The following is a 25,535-nucleotide window of genomic DNA, read 5'->3' on the forward strand; positions in this document are numbered from 1 at the left end:
GCTGGGTAAGACTGGAGCAGCACACAAAAGGGTGAGACTTAATAAATGTCCTATGAATTACATCAGACGTTGATGGTGACTGACTTCTTATGTAGTTGCTAAAAGAAATGCAGCTTTGTGCGCAAGATAAAGGAAGCCACGGATATTGGGTGATTCTGGAAAACGAATGATTTTTCAGGCAGTGGGGAGGTTGTACAAGAAATGAAACAAAATCCTTGGGAGGCTGCTGGAGAAGAGGTTGTTGCAGCTAAAAGAAAGAGATAATAAGAGCCAGCATGAGCTCAAGCAGGGAGGAGGAATACATGGACGTGGACAAGTGCAAAGCGGAAAGACATGCTGAGGAAAGGAAACAGGGATAGAACATAAAAATGTCACCAAAATTTTAAACTGACCAGGACTAGGGGAAGAGGCTGGCATTCGTTGCCATGAAACAGGGGGAGACCGTTTGGGAAGGAGTTTGGTTTTTGCAGCACTGTATTTCAGATTAGGCGTCTCAGAGGATGTAAAAGAGAAATATGCAGATGTTTGTCTGAAGGGGTAACCACATAAAGGACAGACACTTAAAAACATGTGGTCAGTTGATTTGAATAAAGGATGAAAGTGCAGTGGAAGAAGGGAAAAAACCTAGAAACAATGTTTTTCAAAGCTGAAGAATATGGAGCTGTTTCAGTGCATTTAGTAGGAACAGGTCAAAGCCTGCTGGAATGTGTGCAACCTACCACAAGGAGATGAATTACCTTGTGCTGGATACCATGCTGCCACAGCTGGATCATTATTAATACAAGATGTATGTAGTTCATCTTTGTAATACACCTTTTTTTTTTGTTTGTTTTGTTTCTTTTTCTGCAGAGCACTGATGTAAGTACAGCATAGGTGGAAAAGAGAGAGAAAGGCATGTTGGGAGAGAATGAACCAAATCAATTAAAAATATGGAAGCCCTGTATGTTAGGTTATGATACTGAAGGCTAATCATATTAAGAAAAGACCTGTTGGAGATAAGAGAAACAATGATTGGTGGAGGAAGCCCCTTAACCCATTCAATGCAAACAGGGTGCCATGACCTGGCCACTCCCGTGGTTATTGAAAAAGGATCAGACCATGGTTTCCTGGAGGAAACACACGGATGGGAGTCAGCAAAAAGACTGTACAAACTGGTGAGGGTTACTGCCTTCAGGGGCATGTGGCTTATTGTGGGGTGTAGGAGGCAGAGAATTGTGGGACTGGGTAAAACTTGCTATTAGACCTTTCAATGGGACTGTGGGAAGGTGCAAAACTTACTAAGGGATGTTTAGGGCAAGAACCAAAGGAAACAGAGGGATCAGAATGGATCTAGGAGGAACAAGCATCTAGCCTATCTTTTTATTCAAGTCCTATTTCTAACTGTATTTTGCTTGGGTGTGCTTTTTGGTCTGAGAAATATTCTCTATGTGTTGTACAATGACTAACAAATGTCAAATTGGATGGGGTGGTGGGTCAGACGAGAAGTCTGAGTACCAGCAGCTGGAGAGAGAAGGGGACCATGGGTCTGAGGGGGCCATAGGTTTGGGGGTCAGCAACAGGAGAGGCTGCGAGTCTCAGGCCAGCTACTGCAGTCCCGTATTACGTTTACACATGCTTAACTGCTAATGAAGTGCAAGCCAGAATGGCCAACGAGCAGGGTGGGCGATCTGACCACCAGCCCTGGAGCTGGACACCCACTGAGGGACCCAGAGGCGTGCGGAGCAGCAAAGGTGGCAGACTAGGGCCCAGGAGCAGCTCCTGGATTCTGAGAGCCCTGGGACAGCTGATGGTGTGACCCACACTCTCTGTGTGTAGGACCTACCAGTGGACCTCCAGGCTGAGCAGCTGGAGAGGTGGAGTGAGCTGGAGCTGTCTGCGCTGTTCATGTTTTTATGGGAGCGCTGTTGGGGGTTCTGCGGGGGCCAGCAAGGGCACTGCACTCTGTGCTGGGTGGCATGGCCGTGTGCGCACGTGTTGTGTGCAGGGGTGTGCACACAGGGGTGTGTCCATCGCGAGAACAGGGGCAACCAACCTGTCTGCTCCCCGGGACATGGGACTACAGCAGTCTTGTGTTCTTGGGGCTGGGACAGGAAGGATCCACCTGGGCCCAGTAGCCCACTAGATTCAGCTGCTTCTGTCTCTTTTATATATATATATGTGTGTGTGTGTGTGTGTGTGTGTGTGTGTGTGTGTGTGTGTGTGTGTGTGTGTGTGTGTGGTGTGTGTGTGTGTGTGTGTATGCATTTATTCATATGCACATATATTATTTTAAATTTACATTTATTTTAATATATTCTCTTCATCTGGATCCTGAATGCTCATTTGAAAGTTATTTTGCTTTTTCAGTTTATAAATGGTGCCTTGATGTCATTCGTGAAGACTCTGGAGTTGTAAATATCTAATTTTGTATAGACAAGGAGAGTACAGGGTACTGCTTTGTTTTCCTGGCATGTCTCCAAACATCAGCGATTTTTAGAGTCAGTGCTAGAAAAGCTGGCCTGAATAAAGGCCAGTGGGATACAGTAGAGTTCTGAACTTCTTTTCATTTTAATAAAATGATGCTTTCAGCATCTGGAACAATTCTAAACTCTCAGTCACGGCATTATAATGTACAAAACATTTAAAGATCCTAAAATTGGCCCTTAACACTTTGATTAATTGATGGTTGTCTTGAATCCGCTTGCACCAGAGTAAATATAAATGGATTTAAGTGTTAAGAAAGCCACTGGTTTAGTTTAATACTTGTGTTTCTTTAGCTGTGTGTCCCCATGGAATTCTTATACTTAAACGGACTGTTAAATGTCACTTTGTCTGGTACTGGAGAATGACACAAAGTGGTTTTTATGTGTCAGGGAAATGAATGAATTATTATTTGTACAGTTGTAGCTCCAAGGATGTGTCAGAATAAGCTAATATTACACCCTGCTAGTTTACTCGAAGTGGCTGAACTAAATCCTGTCAAAATTAACAGGGTTTTCTTTTATGTAAATGTTAATAGATTCTGGATTAACACCCCACCCCCCACCCCCTTTATAATTGTTATAAACAAATGCCACCCACCCATAGTATCTACACTTTTTAAAATATCTTTGATTTTTTAAAAATCACCTTAGAAGAATGTGTTTGGCTTGAATAACAATGAAAGTTGAAGATCATATTGAGAACACAGCTTTGGTCGCTGACCAACAAGCCCGGTGTATCAGACAACCTTTACAGCAGGATAGCATGAGTGTTCATGGTGATTAAGTTCCTTATTTACAAATCCTGCATTACTCAGATATACCTGCATGCTTACATAGCACTTGAGGTAAGGATTTCTGTCACTCCTCCTAAACTTTTTAAGTGTAATGATAGCTATAACTAAGGTAGGTTAGTATATTCTGAATGCCTGAATTTAGTTGCTTACAATCTCACTATAATCATGGAAACTGGAATTTTCCATGCTTTCTCTTCATTTCAGGCTAAATTTCTTTGGAAACTTAGGAAACTCGTTTTGCCAATTCTGGGAAGATGGTTAAGGGAGCACAGCAGACAGTTTTAATAATGTTAAAAGTTATTTCTGACTTTTTCTAGGAGTAGCTTTTGCTATTGTAGGATTCTGCAGTGTAAATTGAAGTTTGTACGATTTTTCAGTCCTAAACTCAGAGTTCACTCTTTGGTTGTTAATAAATCTGTGTACATCAAAGGGTTTGTAACTGAGGGAAAGCTGTGAACATTTGATTAAGGATGTCGGAAAGTACGAGTCAGAGTATTTTCTAGAGGATGTAATTAAGCAAATTACCAAAAGCACTTCTGGAAGACTCAGAAACAGGAACAGCCAAATTCTTTACCAAAATGGACAGACAGTTCATATGTTCCATAGTAGAAAATAACTTTGCTGTTCAAGAAGAGTTACTTTGGTATGAAACTTAAATCAGGGAGGTTCAAGCTGTCTTTGATATGTACATATAAGAAATGTGATCACGTCCGAGAAAAATATCCTAGATATTGCAGTAATCTTTGGTAATATCAGTCTATTAAAAAAATTGGAGCTTTATAACAACTGTGAGTTCTTCCAGCCTTGGAAATAACAATTATCTAGAAACTCCTTCAGAAAAATACAGTAAATGTACTATTGTAAGTATTGAATGCACTATCACAACTCTACACTCTAAACAAGTAATTAATATATGAGTGAGATGAGACCTATGCAGATAATTTCAAAATTCTTCACAAGCTTCCTAGAGATTTTTTTAACTTAAAATGTGTTTTTTCATATTTTAACCGAGGAAGATTTATAAAATATTGCATCTTAAATCAATTTAGCCTAAAGGAGAATGACCACATTATTAGCATGTATTCGTCAGTGCATGGTGGTGGAATCCATATACAGTCTCATCTGCTATGTAGATACAGCATAAGTGCTCTCATGACCCATCGAACAGGTAGATGATGCAAAAAGACACTCACCCAGCATCCACTGGCCATGATGCATATGGCAGTGGAGGAATGGGAACCTGACATTTGGAAGAGAGATGCCTTTGGTGGAGCTGCATAGGGAATGCAGCAGATCGATTGCTATGGTCAAGTTCAGTTTTCAAGTTGGTGGGGAAATTGCAACAAGATTGATTGGAGAAGGTATGTTTATATCCTGAAGGATGGTTGAAAAAATGTTTCCTTATTTAACTTCTTTTCCTTAGTTTCACATTCCAGCTTTTTCTGGAATGTTGGTACCAGTAAAATTCATGCATCCACATAATTTGTTGAGTCAAGAACTAATCCATTTTATAATTAACCTTTCAGAACACCAGTTAGTTGTCTGATCCAGCTTGTCAGGCAGCCACTGAAAAGTTGGATCAGCACAAGAAAATTAACAGGAATGAGACCACCCCCTTTTGGCAGTAGCCAGCACTTAAGTCAGAGTGGAGTGTTCACAGACCTATAATCAGAGTGAGCCAAGGATTTTATTTCACGAAGTCTGTCAGTGGCAGAATGATAGATTAATGGAACCAGTTACAGTAACTTCTGTTTGTTGCTGCACGAGCCCCTTACACTATTTGGTGTTGCTCTGAAAGACCCCTCTTCAAATCAGGTGTTTGCAGATAGTAGCGTTTGAAATCTAGTCTAGTTTTCACAGTGATAAAACATTGAGAAGGCAACCCACATGCATTTTAAATGTAAAGGAACACCCAGATTACTTTTAAGCTAAGGTCATGATGTTGATTTTTAAGACCACCTAGTGTTAGTGATTGCTGAGTGCTTGAAATAGACATTCCTGTTGAGAGCATGGAGAGCCTTGGAGTCACAGGGCCTTGTTTGATCTGCAGGACTGCTGGCACTGCTGTTGATGCACACGAAGGAATGAACTCAGACATGAGTGTCACGGTCCAGCCTGTAATGGCAAAGCTGGTAGTTTGAAAATCAAACCCACATTTTCACTTGCGCACAAAGTACATTTTCTCTGGAAATCATCACGAGACAGTAAATGTGGGGCACCTGCAGTGCCATTTATTGGCTGAGCTTCTAAGATCTTGCAGTCCGGCATCTCTGTTTGGATGTTTGGACCTAACATAGTAACTTCGGAATGCCACATCCAGTCACTTTCAGGGGATGTTTTAGAAGTCAGTGGGTAGAATCCTAGGGGTTTAAGTGGAAATCAAAAGGCTAAAGGATGAAAAGGGGGACACATAGGGTCCCTGGCATCTGGTTAGTTGACAGAGCAGCTCTTTGATTGTCTATAGATCAAAGACCCACTCTCAGAAAACTATTAACACATTCCAGCAAAACCATGTCCCTCTTTTTAGCTATTCTCTTTGGCTTTTACAGTATACTGTTGCAGAGAAAGTCAAATCAGGGAATATGCAATTATGAAGGGTTGATGGAGTAGGGAATCTGTAAAAGGACTGAGAATAGGTGACGTGGGGGAGCTCTAAGTGGGGTACAGGCCCTGGAAGAGGGTCCTGAGGAGAGGGGAGTGTGTGGGAAGGTTTGGTATTGGGTCAGGAAGGAATAGGAAGCTGTGAGGAGAGGGGAGAATGGACACTGGGGAAGCAGGATGGGAGAGTTTAACACTGTGGTCTGGGCATGGGCATTGCTGCACATTGGCCTGGCAGAAAGAATGCACAGAAACAGGTTAACGTGGTGCCACAGCGTAGTGTCAGATACACCAAGCAATGGAAAAAATGCCTAAAAAAGAGTGAATACTGTTAAATAAGTCTTGGGGGAATAAGAAAAATAAGGTGAAGATGTGCCAGTAATACCACTGGATAGTAGTAATAGCACTTTTACAACAGCAGGAACGTCATCTTACCAAAAAAAAAAAAGAAAAAAAAAAGAAAAAAAAAAAAAAGTGTATTTCTGCATATTTCATACTGCTCCATTATTTGACTGTTAAAGGTTTGATCTGAAATCCGTTTGGTATTTAACTGATATAAGTGCACATTAGATAAAACCTTCAAAGATTAAGAAATTTATCTAGTAATTTCCTTATTGTTTATAGCAAAGAAGGTAAGAAAAGATATACTTCAGTTTTCAGCATTAGAATAGTCTCTCTTTTAACACATAAATCACTGCTTGACTTTATTGCGTATCTGTTCTGGAAAACTTATTAGTACCAGAGAGCTAAACTACAGAGAAGAAGATAACCGCAAGAAAACATCCAGAATATATAAATGCCACTTCCAATAATATAGAACTAAACAATTTCCTTTAAAGATCCCAGTTTGTCAAACACTGAAATGAATTATGTCCTACTGCATTAAGAGCTAAAAGCAGCAACTGGCACACTCCATCCTCGACTTCCACATTCATTCAGATGTAAATCTGAACTGAAGTGATAGCAACAGAATTTTGCATGCAAGTAATTTGAGAAGAAGCTTTCACAGTTTCTCAGGCAATCTGACTGGATGTCTTCTCATGTGGTTCATACTGGATGGACAAAAAGTCACTCAAGACCTGTGCCAGTGTTCCCAGTACTTCCAGCCAGTATAGGAATTGCATCAGAAACTCTGGTTTTCATTTTAAACAAGGAAAAAGTTTCAAGTGCCCATGTCTAGGAGGAATATGGTTTAGGTGCAATCAGCACCCAATTGCAGGCAACCTTGTTACTTCATAGAAGTGGAGCAGTAACTTCAAGGTCCACATTTTGCACTGCAAAAGGACAAACTGCAATTTGCAAGGCTCTGCAAACTCTGGTCCCCTGTAAAGGTGTTTTACATAAGGAAATTGACAACAAGCCCAGCTCCAGTGACCCTTTTGTCCTCCACCACAGGAACAAAAATTCCTTGACAACATATTTGTTGATTATATGATGGTGGTACAGTCTCTTGTGACCTAAAGAATCTTGGAGAAGGCAGGTTGGATAACAGATATGGTCAGTGAGCTAGGATTCACCTCCTTAATTCATCTTCCAAAACAAACCACAGTCTGATGACACTTTTGTGAGGATGCCTTGACCAGAACTGTGATAACTTAGTAGTAGAAAAAGGACTGTGTACACCCTGGGCTTCAGGCTGAGAAAAGAGGGCTCATATTATTGTCTCTAACTCTGGGATGAAGAGAAGCTCTGGCACCTGACAAAGCTCAGCATCTTGTATGGGGTCCCTAATACCTTAAACACATGGCCATACAGTTCCTTTGATAAAAATATACATTGCTTTAATGTAGAGATCTGGATGAGATAGTCTAATAGATCCCATTCTTCTGCCTGGTCTGCTCTATTCCCTACTTTATTTCAGGTGGGCTCTAGGATGAGCATCCAACTAGATGATTATCTTCATTTGTGGTATGAAAGGTCTGTGGCATATGTTGCTTGTTCTCTCCATGTGTCTTCAGTGAGTATGCAGGGTGGTGGAGTTAGATTTATATTCTTAAGTGCAGTTTAATTTTCCATGTTAGGGTGTGTTTGTTCACTAATCAAGTCAAGGTGAAAGAAACATATAGCTATATATGCTATATAGCTGGGATGAAAGGGCATGTGGCTTGTGAGGTGTTCAGCCCCTGAGAGAGCTGCTTCAGCCCATTCTCCAGAGTGTTCTGTCTTGCCTAGACAGGCTTTACTGTTGTACTGTTCTACTTTTACCAAGGAATAAAAAAGTAAAAGACTTTTACAGAAATGTCAACCAAATTCATATTGTGTTATTTTTTTTCAACAAAAGCTGTATGGATTAGGAATTGAAAATTTCTTATTGCTATAACATAACAGCATTATCAAAGCATTGAAAATGTGAAAAGAACATCATTATGCTAGAACCAGAAAAGTAAGCCACATGTCTGTTTACTACTACTGTCCTCACAGAAAGAAGGACAAAATTTAAACAGGCATTTTAGACAGAGAAAGGCATTGAGCAGAAAAAATGCAAGGAACAATAACATGTAAGACAGCACTCCTTTCCAGAGATATGGAGGTCAGAGTTTGACTGATACTGGTAACAGTCCACATTAAGCCTAGGTAATGGCCAAAAAGGTTTCAGAAAAATCAAAGTAATCAAAAAAACCAGTACTGTGTCACAGTTTGATCATGAAATATACTATCAATATGCTGATATTTTGTGTTCTCCTTGGACTCAAGCAGAGGACATCTCATTGTTGCCTTTCTTCCTATGGGGAGTTAATGGTTTGTAACACATTTTAGCATATGTAATCTGTAGATACAGTACTTGCTTGTAAGAACCCTTTTTCTCAAATTTTCTCTGGGTGTTGACATTACAAAATTCAGCCAAACGGTGGTGGTTTATTAGTCTTCCTCAAATACTAAAATAAATTATTACAGTAAGTAATAAATTATTACAGTGAGTAAATAAGCAGACAAAAGGCCTGGTGATGCTAAATAAATCACTGCTCATCCAAAGATAATTTAGATTGTCCCAATAACATTTTTAAAATTTGTTTCTAGTTGTAAGCAAAATAGGAAATGAAAGCATCTCTGACAGAAATATGTTTGGCCACACAGTCCAGCCCAAATAATGTTTTTCTTATTTCCTTGCCTTTTTTAAGTAAACACTCCTGAACACAAAAGTTTATCTTTCTCTGTCTGGAATTCTATTGTATAAGTCATTCTACTGCACACAAAAGCAGTGAACACTCAGTGTGCATGCCACACTACAAGGAGACATAAGGCATTTATTATAAATGAATTCCAAATAATTAGTGTAAGAGATCATGAAATGTACATAGGAAAAAAGATTGCCTGAGAGGTATTGCAAACAGGAGGAGGTCCAGGATGTTAATAGGCAATCTGCACTACTGCTGTTCCCTCAGGGGTCCTCTAAACGTGGTTCATATTTCTGGACTAGAAATACATGCTATATGAAATGAAAAAATTCTTTTAAAACGTTTCCACTACACCATTTGAGATTTGATTCCTCTTACTTCCGTTGTCCTTGAGAGGTAGGCAATTGGTTTAATATTGTTATAATTTCCTCATTTTGGAAAAGCTCTCCATTTTAAGCTCCACCTCCCCTTTAGAGAATCATCATTTCCTTGCTGGGTCACAGCAACACCCATACTCCAGAAAATATAATGACAGCTAGGGCAAGAGTTAATGGAATAAGCAAAAGAAATCCAGAATTGAATGTATGGAGCCCTAATATTTCTAAATGAGCTGGTGTATGTCACAAGATGGGGCAGTGCAGAGAAAACTAGAATATCTGTTTGCTACTCCCCTATGTCATATCCCAGAACACAGTTTCTATCATCAGAGTTTTTGGCACGATGCAGAGTTCCTTGTGCTAAAGGATTTGTACTATTTACACTCCATATGAAGTTAAGCTAATAGCAAACTGCTTTATCAAGTAAACGTCTTAGGAGAGAACAACCTATGAGACAAATGAAAGAGAACCCCAATATCCTTTGAAGTTTTGTTGTTTTGTTTTACGGGGTTTTTTTCGGAGAATGGTACATTACAAAAAAGTTCTTGCTGTACAGAAAGCTGTTCCAAATTTCTAGCAAAGTTCAAGCACCTTTGCTGCTCTGCAGGCAATTCTCCCTGTGAAGAACACCATTTCCCAGATTAATGCTGTACAGTTGCTGGTCCTTAAAGTTGGGCTTGGTCATGCTAACATTATTATTCATCCCATGTGGTGCTGATATGAAAAGAAAAAAAGGTGAAATGTTTATGAAGGTGAATTTTCAAGCTGGCCAGGAAGCCAGTAAATTAATTTAGCACACAAAAAGTTGATAACATTTACTGGACCACAAAAAGGCAAAGTAAAGCTATGAAGCATTAATAGACCATCCTTAAAACTTTCCAGTCCTTTTAAGAGCTGAAATAAGATTACCATCGTTAAATGGCCAGTGAAATGTGAGCAGTAAGATAGACTTATAAAAGAAAACATTTGCTCGTACCATACCTCTACACATTCACAGAAGAACATTTCAGAGAAAGAGTAATTTAACATCTTGAATCCTTGTGCTCTTTGTCAAAAATTCACTAAAATCCTTTTGAAAATGCATGAATATTTATTTTCAGCTAATGATCATTCTACAGTCTTTCAGAAGAAGAGACTTCCTCATGTCTTTAATCTAGCAAGGCTCTTGTTAAGTTCATAGGCCCATAAACCACTGAGTCAAAGTTTCCCACTGGCATTTTATCGTGGCCCTGATTCAAAGCCACTGAACTCAATGCAAAACCTCCTGTTGACTTCATAGGTTTTGGATCAGGGCTCAGGTGGCTGAGTAGAGTATATGAAAGATTTTTTAACCTAAAAGAATGATCTTATGTGTAAGCAAGCTCCCTTCTGGGGAAATCTCACATACTTTCAGTGACTATTCAGATACTTTGGTAGATACAGTTGGTAACCGACTAATTAGTACCATGTACCAAGATTGATTTCTCTATCAAAAATACGTATGTCTGTGTACTCTGCAGGGAGTATGGGGCAACTAGGAAGCATCAGACCTCCTGTTCATGTATGCAAAGAGTCATGTACATCACATACGCAGAGAGAGTCAGGTATGAAGCCTGTTATGCAATTTGTCCGTGGAAGAAATACCTTATCTGATAAGCTGAGGATTACTTAAACACACCCACTAGATGCAGCAATATAGTGCATGGAAAAACAAGGGCAGAAAAATATGACTAAGTTAACTCCAAACTTCAAGCAGAGCAGAAGACATCATTCTAACTGTATTGTGATTTGCTGCATTGTGCTGCTGCTGATAGCCTTGGTATTCTGTTTGTCTGGATGCATAAAGTAACAAGCTGTGAAAAAAACATGATTCAAACAAAGGAGAAATTTGGTGACATAGAGAAGGAATTTTGTCTGAGCATTTTTCCTGAAAGTAGTTAGTCCTAAAATTTAAGCTAAGAAAATATTATTATGCAGTCTAGTCCAATTTGCTACATTTCAGTGTCCATTAAAATTTTACTCTGAAATCAGAATATGAAGCCAAATATTTTGTATTTAACCAAAATTGAAAGTCTGATAAAATCTTTCTAAAAGAAATAGTTGAGACTGGCTGAAGTTTATTCATGTAAATGGGCTGGGTTTAGCTGATACAATTAGATGAAGTGTGTATTATACAGACACATTGTTTGAAGTTTATTTATCTTTATGGACAACCAAGCCTAAGATTTGAAGACAGTGAACACTTCTCATCTGCACTACTAAGACCTATAATAAATATAATAGTAATAATATTAAATAATTAATATTATAATGACTTTTGAAAAAATGTAACAAAACAACAGATATGCCTCGAAATATATAAAGGAATTCTGTGTGTCTCTGTTTATATCTTCTAGAATGTTATACGAAGCATAATCCACAGGAGAGTACAGATGTTGGAGGCCAGTTTCTTGGGAGTTTTGTCTGCATCTGATTTGTAAAAGCTCAAGAGCTGCCACTAAACAAAAAGTATTCCCATTTAATAGATTACCCAGATGTCAGTGGTTAGATATATACCACAGTTGCATCTTTTCAGATAAATTTTCAGCTTGGGAGAAAATGGTGCACACTTTTAGAAATTCTTTGCTGAAATAAAGCCTTTTCTCAATGGTTCTATTGAAGTTCATACCTATTTTTAAAACTTCTGAAACTTTTTAATGTAATTCCAAGATGCAGTCATCTAGGAAATGAATGCTCTGATGATGTGATAAACTCCTCTGAGCTGCAGCAGTTCCATTCGATTTACTTTAGCTGAGACAATAAAGAGTTTTAAATTAAATCAATAAAGGTCATTTTATTTAGACAAGGATGATTCTTCACAGAGCAGTGTCTCTTCAGCACACAGAAGTAGGGGATTACTGTTTGCAAGACAATGATTTTTCCCTTTTTTCCAAGTTAAGTGACAGGAATAGCCTTCCCTCCTCTCTCTCTCACTAAGCTTAATATTAGTTAGCTGAAGGTGAGTTCAGGCACTTAAAGAGAAGTTTGTTAGCAAAACATGTTGCTTTTCATCATTTGAGTGGAGAAGATGGGTGTTCTGTCATCCTTCAACACAAACAGTTATGATTTGACTAAGAAATATGTTACACAGAGTAAAAGAACATCTGAGGGGAGACAGAAATATGCCATAACTTATATTAAAAAAAAAAAAAAAAAGAAAGAAAAAATGCTATGGCAGAGCAATAACTTACAGTTAAAAAAAAAAAAAAAAGAAAAAATGCTATGGCAGATGTGACAATATATTTTGGCCTGTTGTTTCACTTCTTTGAGGCTGCTCATAGAACTTGACAGTGAGGCACTCTCCAGAGCTGCTTTCATGCTGTGAGAGGGGTGGGAAGAGAAGGAAATAGAGAAGCAAGCTGTGGGAGTGCAGTTTTACTTTTGAGTACATGAAGGAGCAGTATTTCTGAATATCAGCACTTACACATAAGGATTCTGGTTCCACAGTGTATAAATGGAGAAATTTTGGATGGAAGTCCCTATATTGTCATGTGTTCTCCTCAGGGCAAGAATGTTTTTACTCATATTTTGACAGCCAAAACAGATTTGCTGCAAAAGAACACTTTGTAGACTTTTCCATTTTAATCGAGCTAGAGCCAAAAATTAAATCTATATAATTTCCTTGTGTCTTCAGAAATATAATTTTGGGGGCTGGTGTAATCCTGGGTTCCTACATAAATTTCAAATTTGACATCAGATTAGCAAAATTTCATCTCTAATACTCCCACATACTGGTGGACTGCTTCTTGCGAAAGAATAAGAAACAAGCACAGAGCAAGAAACAAGAAAAAAAACAAGAAACAAGAGCAAGTACACCAAGATCTTCTGACACTGTTCTGAGGTGCTGCCCTCCTTTGAATGTCTCTTGCAGTTATGAAGGGCCTGGGCATCCACTCTGATGGCAGCCCCAGGTATATTGTTCTAGCTGCATTCAACCTCAGTTTTGATGTTAATTCATAAGTATTGTGATATGATGCATCACATACCTCCATAATTAGTTCCAATTATGATCTGATAATGAGCTCCAGATAAGCACAGATAGGAAATGATTACTTTTGTGCCTGTGAGAACATGACCAGGATCGTAACCATAATGAGGGGCTCAGAAGTCACCTTGTATGAAATGATCTGACTCTGTATTAAATGTTAACATTATGCTTATAATGTCATTTGTCCAGCAAAGCTTACATGATAAGCAGAAATACATGTGTTTTCCCTAGAGTGCTTAACTCAGCTAGTTCAGTGAGGAGAATCCTGGACTATTCTGAACTTCTTGGATGTGTTGCAGATCACTAAGATGCATGCTGGAAATTTTTTGGTATTCAAAATGCACTCTGAATGTATAATAATTTTTTTAATGAAATAAAAGTTTTCAGGAAATTATGTTCATAGGGAAGGGAGAAAATGTCAAACGACAACTCTCAAAAATGGTTTGATATCAGGTGCAGATTAAAGACCCTATCTTACTGTTTCACTGTGTGACAGGATGTTATTTTCTTTGACAATCAGAGACATTGTCAAAATGAGTAAGTAAATCAAATGCATACAAACAACCTCATCTTTTTGACACAGAGGAGAGAGTTGGGGCCTATGTTAATTATTCCTTGACCAATGTACATAACAGAAGAAAAACTTATAATATCTAATTATCTTGAAGTCTGACCATTTGATATACATAGATAATTTTTAATGACTATGCAATGAACTGTATAATAAATAATAACATTTTTCAGGAAGACCAAGGTTTTTCAATTTAAACATCTGTGAAGTTTAACCATCAAGTGAGACATTCTTAGAAGATGCTTTAACTTGTATAACTGAGTAAGAGAACAATATGCAAAAGGGAGACAAGGAGAGACCTGTTTCTATGTGAAATTAATGGGGAACAGCAGGCCAACTTCTGTGAATGGGCATTTTCATCTCTCAACTACTCATTAGTTGTTTGTCTCATCTCTGGATTAGCTTATAGCACTCAGCCTCTACAGATTTATGCCATAAGGGTCTTGTGGCTTTCACTAGCATTAAGGACTGCATCTGATATCAAAACAGTTAGTGTACCAAATCACTGTGGTGTAGGTGCCGAGTCATATGACTCATGCACAGGAGCAAAGGACAAGCAATAAAGTATACCTCTGCACATGAGCTCTGTTCAAAACCAGTCCCTAGCTACCAGATGCTTTCATGGGGACAGGCAGCGTGGTGAAAACATCATGACTGCTCCACACTTCATCATCAGAATGGGCCAACAGGAGAAATACACAGATCAGTTGCTTTGTCTTGCTCAGCCTCCTCAGGAGATGCACACAGCTACGAGCATGCTCCACCCAAGGCTCTGGAATCACTCCTAAAAATGCTTAAGGAAGATAGATCAGTGTAATGTTACCTAGAGAAGAAGGGGCTTGAAAGACAAATACCAAGTACCAGCCAGAGAAAATGGAAAAGATCATTGCTTCAGAATAGTTTGAGAGCATACTAGAAGCAGAGACAGGTTCCTGCTGAGAAAGTTGTATTGGTTTAACATGACTGCAAACTTAGACCAAGATGTGTCATACAGAAGGTAGATGTAATTCTCCTCAGCCTCACCAGTCAAAAACTTGGGTTTACAAGTGGGAAAAGATAATTTTATGGGTACAGGACCTCTAAGGAGATTTGTTGTTTTCCCAAGAAAAACAGCTCTCTGATGGTATTATGTGATGGCTTGTTCATGCCTTGCTTTCCTGACATATTTCCCCTGCGCAAATTCTAACCAAGAGTTCAGAGAAATCTCAGCCTCATGGCATTAGATTGGTAGAAGAGGAACAAGGAAAAAGAAGTCTGAAGCATTTGTTTTTACATACCAGAAAGAAACAGTCCCACATCTAAGCACAGATGAGAGCTCTAGTACCTTACAATCAGTAACTAGAAACTGCTTTGCTCTTATCTCTTAGAGGTGCCAGTGACTGACTCTTTTTGCACCACAGCTGTTCCTCAGTTCTTCTGAGGGCAGGAAGGACCATGGACTTGTCCCCCAGTTTCATCCATACAAGTGCAAATAGTACCACTAGACACACATATGCACAGCTTACACCCTGCAGAGCAAAGGATACAGGTTCCCACTCTGCTTGGTGGCTAAAAACACCATCAACAATTTTATGGGGGACACAAGCTCCTTGAACTCAGGTCTTGGCAAACAATGCAGTTCTTCGGTTTATCTTCAACTGGACAACTGATGCAGAACGTCTCCTATTATAAATTCCGTTGAGTTTTGCTCTACACAACAGAAAGTTTTTCTGGCTGGATAAGCCATTTCTTACAAACAAAGAGTACATTGAGAAGAAATTAAGCACATCTTATTGGAGAAGGGAATGTCCTACAGTTTCAGAAGACTTGGTAAATAAGCAGCTCTTCCTCTGCCAGAAGTAGCAGCATCACAACAAAGGGCTTCTTAGGCTTTGTACAAGCCCAATTCCGTTAGTCCCAATATGATCACTACACCTGCTTTTATCTAGAATGGTTGGATACAAACACTTCATATGAATTCCTTTTCTAGTTCTTGTAGCTGTGATTGGTACTTATATGCTAATTAGTCCTTTAGTAACCATTGTTTTTAATAGTTACACAACTGTCTTCGATGCACAGCGTAATTCATCTTTTAGAGTACGGGCAGAAGCAACAGATTACATGTTCCACTGGAAAGTAATAGATATTTGCTGAGCAACTCCTAAAAACTTCACTGGGCAGAACAGTGAGGCTCAGACTCAGAACAAAGTTGAATAGTGATGCCCTCTGCTCAAGTATTTTTGGAGAAGGGTATGTTACAAATTCATTTCTGTATGGGCTAAGGTGAAGGATGTTTCTCTGTTATTCGTGATGGTGTCTCACAAACCAAGTCCTCAATCCTTAGGCTGATTTCCACGCATACATAAGACAGAAGGCTGATGTCTGCCTTACCAAGCTCTATAGTTTATATACAAAACAAAAATAATGAGTAGGTAAAGACAGGATGGCAAAGATGCACAAGGTGGTAATGAGACAAGGCATATACATGCCTAATGCTAGCATATAGCTTAATGACCTAAAAGAGCTACATTAAACAGAAATCCTGTTATATCATTTGTGAGAAAGAAATGTAATTAAGGTGATATTGCTGTGTGAAGAGATTTCATAACACCAGCTTCACATAAAAGAGCTTTTAGGCTTTAATTTGTCATTAAAGGAGATCAATTTCCAAACCTCACTAAGCAGACACTTTAAAAAAAACATGTGTTTTTCAACTATTAGTTTAACTCAACTATTCAGTGACACTCCATTCTTGCATAATTTTGGCAGAGACTTTACTACTCTTGCTTTGGCTTTTTACTAATAAAAGAAGGAAATTATGATCAGATTCAAACTGAAAAGCCAGAGGAAGGACATAAAAGAAGTCAGGTTCTCAAACCATCTGAATCCAGTTCTACTCTGGTACCCCTTTTTGGGTGAATCATGCCCAGTGTAACTGAAGATAGGTGTGACAGAGCAAGTCCAGGTTCTAGTCTAATATTTTTTAAAAAGTGTATCAGCTAGTGTATTGAAAACATGATAAGAACCCTGTCTTGTTTGTATGTTGTATGTAATCTTTCTTCAATGAAGCAAGGGATTTATGACATAATTGTTGCATGGTCATATAATTAAAATTTTCATTGTAAAATGAGGAATATGATTTAAGATTGCATGGGCAACCCACACACACTGGCATTTCCTAACTTGATTTTTTTTCCCAGTATTGTGCAAAAGATACTTAAGAATTAAAACAACAACAACACAACCCCCCAACCCCCCCCAAATAAACCCTGAGGCAGTGCAGTTGCAGTGGGTCTCATTGTAAAGTCAGTTTGCCTAGAGCTATTGTAGTTACGACAGTTACAGTCTTTTCTCAGAGGTAATTCTTGGCAAACATTGGCTACAGAAAACACATACTGTACACATAAGTTGTGGACTGTATTTATGCACTGACATGAGATTTTTTTTTTATGTCCCCTTCCTTTCACAGCATCCTTGAAATGTAAAGGCAGATGCCATGATCACAGTGCAGTTAGTTAAACGTGAGTGTGCTTTACCTTTTTAGCTGCCCCAAGATACCCTGCATAGCATTCAGATGCTAGTCCAGAAGGGCACAGGTCTCCTGCAGGTGCTGTGTCTTGTCTGCCATTCCCCTGTGAATGTCCTGGATAACCTACGGGACCGGACGTGTCTGTTTATGGAATTTTATCACACTCTATGGGTCTGGATTTACTTAGTGACTTGTTCTTGTTTCAGTGAAATATTCACTGAAGTTTCCATGGCAAATTACTACTAACTCCAATTATGACTTCCTGCAGCTTTTTATAGAATGGCAGAAGTCACCAAGAAATGTCAACTAGTCTTCAAACCAGTGAAGGCTCCAGTCTCTGAGCAAAGAGAGGAGTCCAAAGCATTTCTCTGCTGTCGATTGACTGGGTGACAAACTCCAAACTGCTTTTCAGCTCTAAGCTTCATTTCCCCTTTCACTTGATGAGAACGATAAACAGCTCCTTTCTAAAATGCTCTGAGCTCAAGGTATTAAGACATACAGGATTTTTCTTGCAGACAACACTGCATATTTAGTAATATGTGAAAATATTACAAAACAAAAAGTTAGCACCTTACTGCTTTACAAACACTGTCAGTTAGCCCTTCCAGGTAGCTGTGGAGGATGAAAGGAGGTACCAGCACGCTGACTGAGAGTTTTCCAAGTTTTACTTTTCTCCTTTTTGAGGAAAGAAATACAAGGGATGGAAATGAGGTGAGTAGACATTGCTTGCCAGAAGGCAGCAGTAAATGAAGCTCTAGCTGCAGCCAACTGTAAAGATTTTCTTTTGGTTTATAAAACAGTGAATTTGAACTCTAGGCTGCCACTCTGATTGTCCTTATGAGGGTAAGCTGAGCCAACAGCTTCTTGTTTTAAAATATCTTTCCATAACTAACAAAAACCCACATAGTTTCTCTGGAACTACTGCTGCAGACTGATATTAGTGGTCTTGCTTTGAAGTTAGAAAACATGGAAAACTTCTGTCAGAGCCAGCCTGATGATGTGTTTGTGCTTTGTACTGCTATTCAGCTCAAGATGTCACTCCTTGGACCAGCCACAATTGGCAGTGCTGCTGAAATTGTGGATTCAGGTCTCCACAGAGAATCGACCTGAAAAGCAGAGCAAATTAGGTCTTTCAAAGGTGCCTCCTGCTTAAAGTAGTTTAGTTTTGGAAGTAGGCTAGTCTACTTACTGCTAGCATGGGGGGTCTCTATGTGAGACAAATCTTCCATGAGGATGCATGCAGAAAGTCAGACTTAGGACTACCTCTGATCGATTTGAACAGCAGAGATCAGTAATAGGCAACAAGAAATTGTTTCCATCCTCCTTGTCCAATAGAAGTTGATTTTCAGGATCATGTTTCCAGAAATTGGTGGTGGATGGTATAGCAGGGAAAATACAGATGATAGACCACAGTAGAGATGTAGGAGAACACAGAATGTAGAATTTGTGTGTGATTACAATTCTGTGTACTGCTCAGTACTGGGTAGGAGTTATTTAGTCCACAAGGATGGCGATTTAAACCAGGGCTGCAATTTCAGAAGGCCAGATAAATTGACTCAGCATCTCATACTTTCCAATTCCTTCTGCTCCTTTTCTTGCTCCTTGCTTTGGGCTCCCCATGCTTATTGTGCATCAGCTGCAGCACTGTGACCACCAAACCCCTATAATGGAAGTCTCAGAAAAGATAGATATTGTACATATTCTTTTTTGGCAATTGGGGTTGCCCAGTATGATGCTGGTGAGCTTATAGGCACTGGTAATGGGAATCACTTCTGTATTGTAATTTACCTCTATGTTGCAATTGCTATACTATGCTTGTATTGTGATCTCAATCGTATCACTTGGCTAAATCAAAACCCCATGTAATGTCAAGTATATGCAAATAAGTAAATTTGGTATTAAACATTCAGCTCTCCTTATGTGAAGTATGTAACAGAACCGAGTCTGAGAGTATTAGACCCTGACAAGCACCCATGACATCCCACCATGAGCAGATTTAGCTCACTAACATTACAAAAAAAAAAAAAACCCAAAAACATTACAACAAGTAAAGGATGGTTTTCTGTCAACTCAGTAATGTATTTTCTCAGGGACATGTTTTATGAAAGCTGTGAGGCAGGGGATGGGGTGGAAGAAGGGCAAAGGCAAGGAGATGGAGGAATAGATTGAGAGAGAATAAGACAAGGTGCTATGGCTATAGTGATCAATTAGGCTGATTTGGTTGCTTGTGAAATCATAGCCTAAGATTTTATTTTTGAGGGCTAAGAATGTGCACCCAGGTATTTTCTGTTGATATGTGGTAACTTGTGATAATTGGACCCCTAAACCTCGAGCCCTGAAACAAGGTCTGCAGCAAGTAGAAGAAAAATATGGCAGAAAGTATTGGACAAGGCTTTGCAGGTCGTCAATCCCAGTCCTTTGACATCTAAGCCTTATGAAAACAGAATATTCTTGAGGGCATTTACAGTCATATTTGCTCCTCAACAAGCAGATGATGTTTACTCCAGAAGTTAAAATATGGACATTATGAATACAACCATGTAAGAAATCCCAGCTCTCTCCAGAGACTGGTCATTCTGGCAGGCAGGTCCCCTAAGCTCTCATTTGTAAGTGCAAGACCAGTGCTTCTATTGTGCACGATCAAGTCTAGACAGGACCTAAAGTATGAGAAATAAAGCTTGATGAAGAGGGCATTCACTGTAGCACATTCTACATTCAAATGTATTCACTAATAATCAGCCAAAATCTTGATCATGTTTTTATTTATAACATCTCCTTTTCAACACAGGAGTGGTTCTGGTCTATGCTATAGAACAATCCTGGCAGTCTTTGTTGTAAAGGCACAATTCTTAAAAGCCCTGAGTGCTCTGGACTCACTGGAAAAAAGTGTACAAGCACATATTAGCTACTGGACAAGTATTGTTGTGCTTAATACATGTAAAATTGCTTCTTAAACATCTTACAGAAGAGCAGATGTGAGTCATACTTTGTAGCAATGTGGTTGTCACCCTTGACGCAAATTCTTTGTAATTTGTTTTGTTTTTTTTAATTTTCCTGCTTCTAGATCTGTGCTGGTGAATGCAGAAGGCTTTCTGTGTGCATTTCATTTAGCATTTAGTGTTGAGCAATCATAAGACACTAACCTCTCTATTCCACCGTCACTGCTGATGCTGCTGCATTACATTCTTTGTTCTACAGTGATTTTGCTTCATCTTCTATATGTAGCTCCCTGGAATCAGTTGTTCAACTTTGAGAGCCTTATTCCCTTTTCCCTTGTCCCAGAGAAGTGACTCAATCTTCATTTTAATTACACCAGTTAGTTTACATTTAACTCTAACATGGATTACTAGCCCCAAACAAAAGATAGAAGGGACTAATTCTCTCTCAGGCCAGAATACATGAACTTACAGGATCCATGTACATGTTCTTGGTTTTCAGAGGTGGGGAACAGGTACCAAAATGTTCTAAAAATATGTAAAAACCAATTTCCAGATTGAATGGTAACCATACCATGATTATCATCCTAAACTAACTGATTGCTCCAGTTACAGAGCTAGAAACAGAAATTTTTATTGTAGGCTGCCTGAGACCCCCCGTCTTTTCCTTGCATTCTCCTTTTAACTATGAAAAAAGATGGAATGAATTAAAAAAAAATCATTCCTTAAATAGCTATTTCAGTGCAATAATTCGAATCACAACTACTTCATATTCTTTTAATCAATAGTCTTACAGACCAGGAAACATATAAGGTACATAGTATTGAAAAAGGAGAAGGGAAGGGGAGGGAAGGGGAGGGGAGGGGAGGGGAGGGGAGGGGAGGGGAGGGAAGGGAAGGGAAGGGAAGGGAAGGGAAGGGAAGGGAAGGGAAGGGAAGGGAAGGGAAGGGAAGGGAAGGGAAGGGAAGGGAAGGGAAGGGAAGGGAAGGGAAGGGAAGGGAAGGGAAGGGAAGGGAAGGGAAGGGAAGGGAAGGGAAGGGAAGGGAAGGGAAGGGAAGGGAAGGGAAGGGAAGGGAAGGGGGAAAAAGTACTAAATTACCTTCAGTAATGTTTTCATAACACTGTGTTTAGTCATGACGCTCTCTAATATTTGTTTCTCACCATTTTAGCTGATATCCTTTTTCCCTGAAATGTTCTTTATAAAAGCTGATTAAAAATAGAGGCTACTCTATTTAAGTTCTTCTGGATTAAATGAAAGAAAATGAAAGCTCTGATTTACAGCTGCTTACTCGTATCTATGATACAAAATATATTTTTATTTTTTAAATTCTGATTGCTAATCTAAATTCTGAGTATGACTATTTGCTCCTTTTACTGACAATATTTTATTATGCATAAAATTGTCATAAACACAGTGGACTTAAACAAATTCTACTAATTGAAGTAATGCAAGATGAGAAAATGTTGTGTCAAAGAGATGATAGATTCCTCTAATAGTGCATAAGAGAAAGGATTCAATCAAATCCCATCCTTCTTTCCTGAATGTGAAAGAAGCTCAGATTAGCCTCCAGATGTAAAGTTTGTAGTTTGTCCTATTTCCTTAAGAGAACAAATATGAAACTTGGCGCAGATCAGTTATAATTCTAGTTTGTGATCCAGCAATGTGTGGAAGCATATGCTTAATTTCAAACTTGTGAATAATCCCATAGATCCCATAATTCAGTGACTAAATATGGAACACATATTTGTGGGTCAGGTGTATTCCCAAATTGAATAACCAAAGTTGTCATCTACTTTTCTTCATAGATGAATTACATAAAATATATAGCATAATAGATTCTTATAGTGAAGCTGAAAATTTGCCCCAAGGTGCCTAACAAAAATATATTAACAGACAAAAATATACATGTGGATGAAATGACTAGAAATGTTACATGAAACATATGTAAGGGGTGATTCACTCTGCCTATGTGCCTGGTGTCATAGGACTATGGTTTTTTTATTCAATTTTCTTTAAGAAAGTAACAAAATGATCTGGCAAAACACATTTCCAAATAGATCTGTTTTGGCAAGACTCTGGAGTGAAGTCCTCTGAGAGGGGAGACAGTGCAGCCTGAGAATTTTGGTTCCCTGTGTGCTTTGGAGGCCTCCTTGCATTCCTTGTTTCCCACTCAGCACAAAATTTTAAAGTTGCTGAGACAGCTTCTTGCAGTGCCTCTGCTTGAGAGGGAGGGAGTGTGTGCTTGATTTCCAGCCCATTGGACTCAGAAGAAAATCACTTGCTGGCTTCAGCAGTCTCATGGGATTTGACTTGTCCTCTCCAAATTAATAATTTATTTGCTCAAAGATCTGTTGCCTTAAAGTGAGAGAGGGCCCAGATACATAATTTGAAATACTTGTGGAAAAATGCTGTGTCCATCTCCTAGTTCCATTGAACTCTGTGGAATACTACTTGCAAAGCAAGTCCATGCTACCTGGGTTGCATTGGTGCACAGCTGAGTTCCCTTCTTTTGAGGAAAGGTTGATTCTGTAAACTAGGACTTTTGAAAATCCAGAGTTTGTCAATGAAATAAAAAAACCCCCGACTTTTAAAAGAGTCTGAATGTGATTAATTGAACTCCTCCCATCGCCCATCAATTTTTATGTTCAAGTATCATCAATTCTGCATTTCAGCTGATACCAGAAATGGAGAGCATTTAAAATACAGCAAGAAGAAGGTGCTTTTATGAGATTTCCAGACCAATGCTGCAGATCCAATGGTCTGGCATCCAAATCTTCAAGTGCACATCTGAACCAACATATTAGGACAGAGGTCCACTATTTTTTCAAGTACAAATTTCCCTTTTCCGTCTTTATCTGTTCATGAAGTATTGAGAACAGAACATCTGTTTTAAATTAGTAACTTGACCATTGTTCTGAAGCCAGACTATATAATGCCCTTTCTTATTGTTTTCTTCCCTATTCTCTTAATTTTGTCTTTCAATTTGTAACAGTAAGTTCCTCTGTGAGCAGTGAAGCTAATGAAGTTCAGTTTCCTATGAACTCTCTTTTGTCCCATGGATACTTCACTGGTCAAAGACAGCATACAGAGCTATTTATATGTGGTCTGCTTGCTGGCATATGTGCACAGTCTCTGGCCATGTAACTGTGGCCAAATGGAACTAATTCTGCGTGCCTTTCCTCAGTGGAGACGCTAATATGGGTCTTTCTCCTTAATCCCACATTTAGTTTGTAGAAATTTTGAGTCTTGGATGCCTCCTTTAAATAAGTTGCTCAAGAGGTTCAAAATAAATTTGAAAATAGGGGTTGCAGGCAGATATCAATATGTTTACATCTCCGGAAAGCAATTCTCCCCCCATCCAACCACAAAAAAAAGGGGAGGGAAAAAAAAAAAGACTATTAATTTCAGCAGATTACACAGGTATAAACCTCTCAGAGGGTTACTGAGATCTGACAAACCAGTTTAAATGGCATTCTTTGGAAATATTTTAATTTCTTTCCAAGGGGTATGAAGGAATTCATAAAGGAGGAGGAAGAAATCTTATCTTTCCCCCTGCCCTTGTCAAGGCTAAAAACTTGGAGAATTTTCATACTGCCCTTGTCAAGGCTAAAAACTTGGAGAATTTTCATACAGCCTGCACCAAACTTGTTAGTCTGCAAAATCAGCCTAAATCTAGATTAGTGATGTGTTTCTGCAGTTGAACTGAGCTGTTAGAGTAAGACTATATGTAGCGAGTAAGTCAAAGTATAGCAAGCATTTGGCAGCTCATTCCTTTCAGAAAATATGTGTTCACCTGCCTTAGGTCTGTATTTCAGATTGGACTCGGCTAGCTCTACAGCCAATCTTTAAACACAAACACTTTGAAAGTATGCTTCAGTATGCTGTGGCAGTTTAAAAAGCTTCTCCATCAAGTCCACTTGTGACAATTCCACCTCTGGAATAGTCTGACTGTAAGGGATTGACATGCTTAAGGCTCAAGGCGTCCCAAGGAAAACCAACACTTTTTTGCATACTACTGTGTAAATATGAAGTAATCTCGTGCAGAACAACTACATTTCTTATTTTCTGATTGAAGCCACCTTTGAGAACTTGAAGAATTATGAATAAAGCTTTTTAAAAATTAAATAAAAATTTTAAAAAATAAAAATTTCATTTTATGTACATTTCACTTCTAACTTGCATGATTTTCAGTGACTCCTTTTACTTCACTGCAGTGAAGTCTTTCTCTAAGCCTCCTAATTAAACAAACCCTAGGCTTGTCTGGACTGACTGGACTGGAGAGCACAGTGGCAGGTAAGCATTGCTGGGCTAGCTGAGCCAAGCTGGTCATGCACCTTCTCAGCAGAGACAGGGCAACACTCTGACAGCTCTTTTGCTTTCGATACCTGAACAGTACCTGAATAGTACTTACCCATTGCACTGCCAACAACGGCTTAAATGTTAATAACATTTCCAAATTGTGGATTCTGGTTCAGGACAGTTTACAGATACTGAACATTGTAAACTAAGGTAACAACAATGCACAGTAAAATCTAAGGAAACACAGGTAGGCAGTCACAGATGCATTTTTACCCGTTATTTTTCTTTTTTCTTTTTCTTCTTGTTTTTCCAAGCAGACCTAAATCAGAATGAGTTCAGTGACTATAGGGAGGAAACTGGGCTCCAACAGAGTGAAGGTATGCATCAGCTGAAAATGCTTTCTTCTGGAAACGAGTTTTTTTATAAGGTTAAGTCAGAGTTTCCATCATCGCAACTGTATTTTTGTCAGTCAATCACAAATATTTTCCTATTGATGTTAGCCTGCAATTTTTTCAGCATTTACTAAACAAATAATAATAGCAAGTCAAAAGAAAATGCCTCAGCCTAACTTCATTTTAGTCTGTCTCTATGCCTCTATGTTTCTGATCTGTTTTCAGTTTCAGCTCATTATTTAAGACATAATTTGAGCATAACTTCTGACAAAGAGCAGCATGGGGCCATAGGCTTTCTATGTCTTTGCAATAACACCTTTGGGTTTTTACCCAAGCTATAACATACCTGTGTGCAGTGTAAACATACTCTGCTTATATAATTCCCACTTGTGTATCAGCATTAAGGAAGAATTTGCGGTTCAGTGGAAATGAGCAATTCTACATGAGATGAAGTAGAATCCAGCTCGCATGCCCT

The sequence above is a fragment of the Falco naumanni genome, chromosome 6 (assembly GCF_017639655.2).
Source record: "Falco naumanni isolate bFalNau1 chromosome 6, bFalNau1.pat, whole genome shotgun sequence".
NCBI classification, from domain to species: domain Eukaryota; kingdom Metazoa; phylum Chordata; class Aves; order Falconiformes; family Falconidae; genus Falco; species Falco naumanni.